Genomic DNA, 11,136 nt, shown 5'->3' with positions numbered 1-11,136 from the left:
TTCAGCTTGCGACGTCGGCATGTATACCTGAACTATCGATGTCGGTGTTGGCCTGCTGTCGATTCTGATTAGAACAACCCGGTCACTGAACTGTTCACAGTAACACACCCTCTGCCCTACCTTCCTATTCATAACGAATCCTACACCTGTTATACCATTTTCTGCTGCTGTTGATATTACCCGATATTCATCTGACCAGAAATCCTTGTCTTCTTTCCACTTCACTTCGCTAACCCCTACTATATCTAGATTGAGCCTTTGCATTTCCCTTTTCAGATTTTTCAGTTTCCCTACCACGTTCAAACTTCTGACATTCCACGCCCCGACTCGTAGAACGTTATCCTTTCGTTGATTATTCAATCTTTTTCTCATGGTAACCTCCCCCTTGGCAGTCCCCTCCCGGAGATCCGAATGGGGGACTATTCCGGAATCTTTTGCCAATGGAGAGATCATCATGACACTTCTTCAATTACAGGCCACATGTCCTGTGGAGACACGTTACGTGTCTTTAATGCAGTGGTTTCCATTGCCTTCTGCATCCTCATGTCGTTGATCATTGCTGATTCTTCCGCCTTTAGGGGCAATTTCCCACCCCTAGGACAAGAGTGTGTCCTCAACCTCTATCCGCTCCTCCGCCCTCTTTGACAAGGCCGTTGGCAGAATGAGGTTGACTTCTTATGCCGGAAGTCTTCGGCCGCCAATGCTGAATATTTATCAAAATTTAGGCAGTGGCGGGGATCGAACCCGGGACCGATGACGTTTTTGATTATGAATCAAGGACGCTAGCCCCCTTTTTTTTTCTTTTTCAAAAGAAAACAAAGACTCCAGTTATACTGGTTTCTCCTTCCAGTAAATAAAAATGAATCTCCTTCGTCTTGTTCGCGAAGAAGCAATCTTTTGGAAGAAAAAAAATTTCTCAAACCCAAAAATCAAATTTCTTTTTCATTTAAGAACAAATTATGAGGAATAATAAGGAAATTTTTTTTTTTAAATTAAAGTCGTCGTGCGACTTGTAGTTAAAGTCCATTTCGTACAGGAGCTCCTGAAGTGAAGTGTCTCCGCCTACAACATGCCAGCTCGTCCAAACGTGTCTTCTCATGGCGTAGGCGTGGGTTCTGGGTAGCAGATCTATTCAGTTCGGTTCGGGTTATACAGTTTTCAGCTTCTTAGGGCTTGGACGTTCCAGCTACTAGGTGGGTCATGGAAAGTGCTCCGTAAGAAATTGGAAAAATATTGCTTATAGCGTGGGTTGCGTATCAGGACGCATTGTCGCTCGTTGAGATAAGTCCAATATCGTAGCGTAGACTTGTCGCCAGAAGTAAAAAGATATCGGATCGTGTGGCCACAGATCCAATTCACAGAGGGAGTTTTGGCGGAGGGGTAGAATGTCTTATCGTGGTACAAAAGCATGTGGACGTCGATCTGAGCCGGTGTCTGGCGAGTAAGAAACGCCAAAATTCGCCGTGCAAGTGTCCAGACGTCGATCGCTGTGCCACAGTGTAACCGGTGGACATCCGTGTCATCCACTCCACAGTGGGTGCAGAGGGATGAATCGGTGAGATGGATGCGGTGCAGACGATCTCGGTTAACTTGTTTGCCATTCACGGTGATGTACCACGCTGATTGAACGTCTAATTCGAGAAAACGCTCATGGCTCGCCTTCCACATGTGTCGCCACACGTACTGTGGATACTTACGTTCGATGGGGTTGGACGGGCGGCACTGTTGTAACGATTCGGAGACTGTTTTCGTGAGGTACAAACGTGTATGTGGTAAGGACCGGTAGACATAACTGAACTCCAGGAAAAATCGTTGGATGTAATAAAAGGGGGTTGGAATGGTCGATACTAGTACTGGGGCGGACAAGGAGGCTGGTGCAAAGTTGTGAAGCAGGAGGCTAGTAAGGTGGTGGTGGTGGTTAGTGTTTAACGTCCCGTCGACAACGAGGTCATTAGAGACGGAGCGCAAGCTCGGGTTAGAGAAGGATTGGGAAGGAAATCTGCCGTGCCCTTTCAAAGGAACCATCCCGGCATTTGCCTGAAACGATTTAGGGAAATCACGGAAAACCTAAATCAGGATGGCCGGAGACGGGATTGAACCGTCGTCCTCCCGAATGCGAGTCCAGTGTGCTAACCACTGCGCCACCTCGCTCGGTAGGCTAGTAAAGCTCTGCGGGCAACGATGCCAAAGTTTTAGTTGGGAGCTGACGTATAGTGCCTTGACACGAGTCGGCACGTGTATGAGTCCCACCCCGCCACGATCTCGTGGCAGTGCAAGGGATTCATACTGCTTCTTGAATAACATTCCCGAGCTGACGAAGGAGCCGAAAGCCATCAACAGTCGTCGCGCCAGGAAGCTGACGACGTGGACATGTGACGGTCACGTACTTCCGGAACGGGTGTTGTGGATTCCGCAGCATGAGTGGCAGGGGGACCGCCGTCATCATTCGTTGACAACGACGAGGACACGTCCCAGCCTGGGAGAGTAGGCGTCACAGGAGGGGCGCCTGTTGCTGCCGCATCGAGTGACTGGACGCAATGTGGGAGGTCACCGTCAGACATCAGGTCGACATCTCGCGAGGCCGTCTGAGAAAGGGCGTCATCGGGAGGCGTTCGTTGTCGTTTCCTGTGTTTGCGAGGCGGCCGCTGTTTTCTGATGTGGCCTTCTGAATCAGAATGTGGTCGCCCGTCGTCTGACGCCGATCCTGTCTGGACAAAGGCAGACGTCGGCACGACACCGAGGTCGACGTCCATGGTTCCAACAGGAACATCGGTTTCGGTCTCCAACCCAGGCGGTCCTGAAGCGAGCACTGTAGGCGACGCCGTGCTTGTGTCGTCGACGCGTTGTGCTGCGGCGGGTGGCGTTGACGATGCTGCTGGCGCAGTCGAGATTGGTACGACGGGGTTCTGTGCAACCTTGGCGTAGGTGATGGATAAGGACGTGACCGTCGAAGCCTTGGTCTCTTCAGGTAACGGAGTCTGTATTAAACGGCGGTGTAAGCATTCGGAACGTACATGTCCCTCCTGGCCACACCCTGCGCACGTTCGTGGCTGTCCATCGTACATGACGATGGCCCTCACACCGCCAATCAGCAGGTACGATGGGACATGTTTCGTCAGCTCAGTTTTTATTTGCCGGACGCCATTTAACACGGGGTAGGTCGTAAATGTTTGCCACTTCTCCGCGACGTGACCCAAGACGGTGCCATATGGTTGGAAAGCGGCAATGACCACATCCTGAGGCACCTCGAACGGGAGCTCAAACACCAGCAATGTCCGGAGACCGAATCCAGCATGGGCGACTGTCACAGCACCAATATGTCCATCAGAGTATTTAAATTTGAGTCTGGTATCATGACGGTGAATTATGTCATTGCAAATTTCCTCCGTCGACATCTTGATGTAGACAACACTTCCAGTGATGGAAAAATGTAGACCGACTACGTCCTGGGGGTTCAAACGTAGATCCTCACGTATGAACTGTTCGACTTCGAAAGCTCTGGGTCGTGGATGTTCGGCCTGAAACGTTACTTTGATCGTTGCACGGCGGTACGAGTGCGCCATGGTGTACGTTAGTACTGGACTCGATAGACACAAACACCGCGACGCGGAAGTAAACACCGCCGAGAGCGGAGCGTCGGGCGGCGCGCGGAGCAGCACCGCACGCTAGCACGGCTGCGAGCCGACTGACCTTAGACCACGGGTAGACTATAACCTTATAGAACTTTAGTAATCTCTGTTGTAATCTTACTGCCGGCCGGTGTGGCCGAGCGGTTCTAGGAGCTTCAGTATGGAACCGCGTGACCGCTACGATCGCAGGTTCGAATCCTGCCTTGGGCATGGATGTGTGTGATGTCCATAGGTTAGTTAGGTTTAACTAGTTCTACGTTCTAGGGGACTGATGACCACAGATGTTGTCCCATAGTGCTCAGAGCCTTTTTTTCGTAATCTTACTCTACTGTTGTTATACCCTACTTTGGCCCAAATAAACAAGTGTTCGTCAGAACTCAGCTTCTTCTTTCTTGTTGTTGTCAAAATAAAGGGCTTATCTGGAGCCAAAGTACCACACGGGACCTGTAATCTCGGCCACACTCCGCGTCTTCCATCCAAGAATATTTGCATCAGGGAAAGCTTCAAGGCCACCACAGTCTGCATGGTTCCCCCATACAACAGCCAAGATCAACCATGTACTGCCTCCAAAAAAGCATTGACATTACATGTGAACTGCATTCTCAGCCCACGAAGGACATTTGGACCACCAATAAGCTGCTGCTTATTGAATTGGCCAGCAAGGTCAATGTCTATTGATTTCAAAGACTTGTACACAGGAACAATGCGCCGCCAACGGCGTCGATAATAACGTCGCTCAGGCACTGCAGAGGTACTTTAACACAAGAGAACGCCAGTCATTCAACGTGATTCATTCGACGTGATTCAAAGAACTGTGACTGATGCCCGAACATCAGAGAACTAACATGCATCGAGTTTGTAAAACAGTGCACTGACAATGAAGGACGACTGATTGCTGCGCTCTATCATTTATAAATTACATAACCAGTCGCTGAGTGCACCCACATTCCTAATGGAGATAATCTGTTGTGCATATTTTATTACTTTTGTATTAGTTTTGTCACACCCTGGAGTCTTGCTCTTCTTGCTGCACTCTACTGCATGCTGTAGCTTCGCCAACGGTATTAAGTCTATACACCTATCTGGTTCAGATAGAATCACCTGTATATCTCGTACATCCGTCCAGAGTGTTTTATAATATTGAACCATTTACATTCGGATATTGTATTTATTTGCAGACTGTCATTATCTTCTTTCTTTAAGTATGCCATTACTTGTATGTTTGTCTTGTCTTCCTCTTACATAATGTCCAATATCTGTTGTTGTTGGTGATGATGACGATTGGTTTGTGGGACGCTCAATTGCGCGGTCATTAGCGCCCGTACAAAGTCCCAATTTTATTACAGTCCAATTTTTTCACAATCTAATCTAGCCACTGTCACGAATGATCAGGATGAAATTATGAGGACCCAATCCCCGGGCACAGAAAATCCCCAACCCGGCCGGGGATCGAACCCGGGACCCGTGATCCAGAGGTAGCAACGCTAGCCACTAGACCACGAGCTGCGGAATTCAGTATCTGTGATGTATATTTTTCTCACCCAAGGTTTTTAATTTGTTTAACTTTCCTTTTGACTAGGGCTGGTTTTATTTTATGCATATGTTATACATGTGATGCACATAATGATAAGACTCCCGTACTGTCGCTGGTGTTGTCGTGGGCTGTGTCGTAGGATTGAAGTTCCAGAATGCGCACAATATGAAATACGCGGCTCTTATATATCTCCGGAGTAAAGTTCGAAGCGGGGATATCAGCCCCGGGCGCTAATTTCAAGGGGAGCCAAATTCATATTCTTCAAGAAAAAAACCGTGTTTCAAAAAGCTCCTTGCATCCAGCGCACGTTAATCTATCGATTATTCATATGATTTTGAAACGCATCCGTTGGTTTTTGAATACATTTCTGAACGAATTATATGTTGATTCTTGAATAAGTGCATAGTGTTAGTGATGCCTCTACCAGGGAATACCCGTCGCATCTAGAAATAAAAAATAAAAAACTTTTCCGCGGATAAAAGGAGGCGGGACGATACGGGCTGAGCTGAATAAACCCGAACGGGCGAATAATACTAATCGCTGTTTATGTGGCTGACTGGGTGTGCGAATGATAAGCCTTGTTATAATTATTTGCGAAATCCATAGATTCAGACTGCCAGAGTGGAAATAATCGACTAATAGGAATAACGGGTAAGAAAGATTACATATTACCTTCTCGGTGTATCCAAGAAATTGAAATTTAGACAGAAAATTTTTGCCATATCCGTACACCACCAAGGGCCACTTGCACAGATCCCGGTTGTTGTTGTTGTGGTCTTCAGTCCTGAGACTGGTTTGATGCAGCTCTCCATGCTACTCTATCCTGTGCAAGCTTCTTCATCTCCCAGTACCTACTGCAACCTACATCCTTCTGAATCTGCTTGGTATATTCATCTCTTGGTCTCCCTCCGCGCTGCCCTCTAATACTAAATTGGTGATCCCTAGATGCCTCAGAACATGTCCTACCAACCGATCCCTCCTTCTAGTCAAGTTGTGCCACAAACTTCTCCCCAATCCTATTCAATACCTCCACATTAGTTATGTGATATACCCATCTAATCTTCAGCATTCTTCTGTAGCACCACATTTCGAAAGCTTGTATTCTCTCCTTGTCCAAACTAGTTATCGTCCATGTTTGACTTCCATACATGGCTACACTACATACAAATACTTTCAGAAACGACTTCGTGACACTTAAATCTATACTCGATGTTAACAAATTTCTCTTCTTCAGAAACGCTTCCCTTGCCATTGCCAGTCTACCTTTTACATCCTCTCTACTTCGACCATCATTAGTTATTTTGCTCCCCAAATAGCAAAACTCCTTTACTACTTTAAGTGTCTCATTTCCTAATCTCATTCCCTCAGCATCACCTGACTTAATTCGACTACATTCCATTATCCTCGTTTTGCTTTTGTTGATGTTCATCTTATATGCTCCATTCAAAAGACTATCCATTCCGTTCAACTGCTCTTCCAAGTCCTTTGCTGTCTCTGACACAATTACAATGTCATCGGCGAACCTCAAAGTTTTTATTTCTTCTCCATGGATTTTAATTCCTACTTTTGTTTCCTTCACTGCTTGCTCAACATACAGACTGAATAACATCTGGGATAGGCTACAACCCTGTCTCACTCTCTTCCCAACCACTGCTTCCCTTTCATGTCCCTCGACTCTTATAACTGCCATCTGGTTTCTGTACAAATTGTAAGTAGCCTTTCGCTTCCTGTATTTTACGCCTGCCACATTCAGAATTAGAAAGAGAGTATTCCAGTCAACATTGTCAAAAGCTTTCTCTAAGTCTGCAAATGCTAGAAACGTAGGTTTGCCTTTCCTTAATCTAGCTTCTAAGATAAGTTGTAGGGTCAGTATTGCCTCACGTGTTCCAATATTTTTACGGAATCCAAACTGATCTTCCCAGAGGTCGGCTTCTACTAGTTTTTTCACTCGTCTGTAAAGAATTCGCGTTAGTATTTTGCAGTAGTGACTTATTAAACTGATAGTTCGATAATTTTCACATCTGTCAACACGTGGTTTCTTTGGGATTGGAATTATTACATTCTTCTTGAAGTCTGTGGGTATTTCACCTGTCTCATACATCTTGCTCGCCAGATGGTAGAGTTTTGTCATGACTGGCTCTCCCAAGGCCATCAGTAGTTCTAATGGAATGTTGTCTACTCCCGGGGCCTTGTTTCGACTCAGGTCTTTCAGTGCTCTGTCAAACTCTTCACGCAGTATCTTATCTCCCATTTCGTCTTCATCTACATCCTCTTCCATTTCCATAATATTGTCCTCAAGTACATCGCCCTTGTATAAACCCTGTATATACTCCTTCCACCTTTCTGCTCCCTTCTTTGCTTAGAACTGGGTTGCCATCTGAGCTCTTGATATTCATACAAGTGGTTCTCTTCTCTCCAAAGGTCTCTTTAATTTTCCTGTAGGCAGTATCTATCTTACCCCTAGTGAGACAAGCCTCTACATCCTTACATTTGTCCTCTAGCCATCCCTGCTTAGCCATTTTGCCCTTCCTGTCGATCTCATTTCTGAGACGTTTGTATTCCTTTTTGCCTACTGCATTTAGTGCATTTTTATATTTTCTCCTTTCATCAATTAAATTCAATATTTATTCTGTTACCCAAGGATTTCCACTAGCTCTCGTTTTTTTACCTACTTGATCCTCTGCTGGCTTCACTACTTCATCCCTCAAAGCTATCCATTCTTCTTCTACTGTATTTCTTTCCCCCATTCCTGTCAATTGTTCCCTTACGCTCTCCCTGAAACTCTCTACAACCTCTGGTTTAGTCTGGTTATCCAGGTCCGATCTCCTTAAATTCCCACTTTTTGCAGTTTCTTCAGTTTTAATCTACAGTTCTTAACTAATATATTGTGGTCAGAGTCCACATCTGCCCCTGGAAATGTCTTACAATTTAAAACCTGTTTCCTAAATCTCTGTCTTACCATTATATAATCTATTCCCGGTTAACAGCCGCTTATGTTCTATTCTCTAAAATGCGCGTAAAACCCGTTGTAGGAACATGTAATGACGCCTAGCCGGAGAATAAGTGCGCGATAACTAAACCGATGATTCTGGCAAGGTTAGTGAAGTTAACCGGAGAGTAAGTTTTGACAATGGCAGGAATAGTTACATAATTACTGATGACAAGACTGTTTCCTAGAACTAGGAAGGAAAAGAAACAGGGACATCACACAAATTATATGGTACAATATGAAGGATTCCAAATCGATATAAAAATTTCGTACTACTATTACTACTATTACAACTTTTGGATCTCGCGCTTGAGAAACAGAAGCATATGAATGAAATGTGAAACTATTCGCTAACAAAAATCTTTTTGGTTGTAATAGGCCCAATAGGCATTTGGTATTGGTACTTCGTGAATTATATTCTGTCGTGTTAGTAACGTAAATGAGGTAGATAAAAAATGACCATTTGTGCAGAAACAGTTTCGCTTATGTGGCGTATGGTAAAATTGCTACAATATTATAAAGGCCTATTACGTTTCATCTAACATACAGTGACAAAATAGACGTAATCAAATCAAGAAAGCACACCAGACTTGGGTATTTTTCGTATTAACAGCTTTTTCAATATCAGCCAACGAAATTTACATTTTTCATGTAGGAAAACGTTTGACGTACTTTGATGAGGTAATAGATTCTTTCTCAGAAGGGAAAGAACGCCGTATAAAGATGTAACAAGATGAGAGAGAAAAAAATGCTGGGGCATAAGGATTGAAAAAATGTGTACTGTCTTGCTTGTCTTTTGTCTTTACGGCTTTTATGTTTCCCATATTTAATTTTATGGCCCGCAAAAGAGAAAGTTATTTGCTCACAGGCAATAAAGAGCGCAAATTTTCTGAAGAGTTCTTATTCTACAAATAATCCCTCCCAGTATTAACTGCGAAGCTTTTTCTTAAGAGGAGTAGGATGTCGAACTGGTCGACTGGGAGTAAGAGAGGCACCAGAGGATATTTTAATTTCTACTGTCTTGAATATGGGTTTGATCGCTCCTGTTACAAAATATACACGTTCGAGTTCCACAAAGCGAGAGAAGAATGCTGTGTGAAGAGGCGTGCTATGCACTTTGACACATTTAAGACCAAGTAACATGTCTTACATTTCCTCGCGACATATATGCTTTGTATATCAAACTCTTCAGAAAGTTGTGCCCTACAAAATGGATATATTTTTGAAAAATCGATTTTGATACTTTTTGACGTCCTGTCTCAAACGCTCGAGTAGGAGGGGTGGGGGTGCCACTATCATGTCTTTGCTCCGGTTCGGAAATATCGTAAATTCGAGGATGGCCCGGGCCACCCGCGAAACAGTTCCAGTTCCGTGAATGATTATTTCGACCCAGTTCGAAGCTTACACACTTCAAAGAAAAGTCCTAGAAATTATCAAACTTGATATCGTGCATATACATTGTTGTAAAACACATATTTGCTTCCATAGCACACGCTATAGCTTGTTCGCCCGATTCTTGAGTACTGTCCATCTATCTGGGATCTCTATCAGGGAGGACTGACAGAGGAGATAGAGAAGATCCAACGAAGAGCGGCGCGTATCGTCACGGGATCGTTTAGCTGGCGCAAGAGCGTTACGGAGATGCTGAACAAACACGCCGCCACTATAGGCGACCAACCTATCCTTACGATGAACATTCCAGTCTGAACTTAGGATTTCGTTGTCACTGACTTCTGGCTTCAACCAGCTTTCTGTTCCCAATACTATATGTGCATTATAACCTTCAATAAGCGATACTAATTCTGGGATCTTTCCTTGGATGCTTCTGCAGTTTAATAAAATAATATTAATGTTTTCTATCTCTGATCTGCGAGGACCAAGAATCTCCGAGGTCGCTGTGGCTGATTTAAAAGGTAAATCGTGTTTGCTCCCAAGGGAGGGGTCCTCTAACCTAAAAAAGCCCCATGTGCACGCTACACGTACTCCGCTACCCTAGTAGCAGCTTCCTGCGTGTAGTGCACGTCTGACCTTTTAAGGGGAACCCTGCAATTCTGCACTCAATAGCGGAGGTCGAGAAACTCGCATCCGATATCGTCGCAGAGCCGTGTGAACCTCTGGTTTAGACCTTCCACTCTGCTCCAAACTAGAGGACCGCAATCAACCTTGGGTTCGATGCTAAAAACAGACAGCTTAACCTGCACCCCACGTGCGTTGCTAGTTGCCTTCACCAAATCAGCTAGCCGCCGGAAGGAGCCGAGGATGGCCTCAGAATTCAAGCAGCAGGCGTCATTCGTGCCGACATGTGCCGCTACATGCAACCAGTTGCATCCAGTCCGCTCGATAGCCGCCGGAAAGGCCGCATCCACATCACGAATGAGACCTCCCGCAAACATACCGAATACACATTGGAATTCTTTCTCGCCTTGCGTGCTATCTCCTTGAGGGGCTCCATCACTGGCCTAACATTTTAGCTCCCAATGACTAGCATACTCCACCCTCTGAACTTGTCCGGAATGGGCAGGAAAATCGACCGCAGGAGAGTCATCCACTGCTGGCACAGAGTTATCATCAATACTGGGAAGCACTTCGTATCTGTTGCTAAGACGTAGGGAGCCAGCCGCACGGCCTGCTCCCTCTTTCGCCTTCCGCCCAGTGACACACGAACCCACCACTGTCTGCCACCCACTCTGGAGTGAGGACGGACCGGTCAGATGTTGCGAATCGGAAGCCGCAGTGACGTCCGGGTCACCAGGGGATTCCAGTGGCACCAAAGGTGTCGCAGGTCTCGTCACCGGCGCCACGACGTCACCGCTACTTCGAGCAGTAGTTAGAAGCTTGTCGACGGTTGCCAACGCAGCAGCTTCCAGCCGTTTACGGACGGCAGCCATCTCTCCTTGTGTCCGCTCACAGCAAGCAAAGTCCCTAGCCGTATTGTACTGTGTATAAAATAGGTATAAGGTCTCAAATGGCACTACTGAGTCTGA

The sequence above is a fragment of the Schistocerca piceifrons genome, chromosome 3 (genome assembly GCF_021461385.2).
Source record: "Schistocerca piceifrons isolate TAMUIC-IGC-003096 chromosome 3, iqSchPice1.1, whole genome shotgun sequence".
In the NCBI taxonomy this organism is placed as follows: Eukaryota; Metazoa; Arthropoda; class Insecta; order Orthoptera; family Acrididae; genus Schistocerca; species Schistocerca piceifrons.
Note: the sequence above shows the minus strand (reverse complement) of the source record.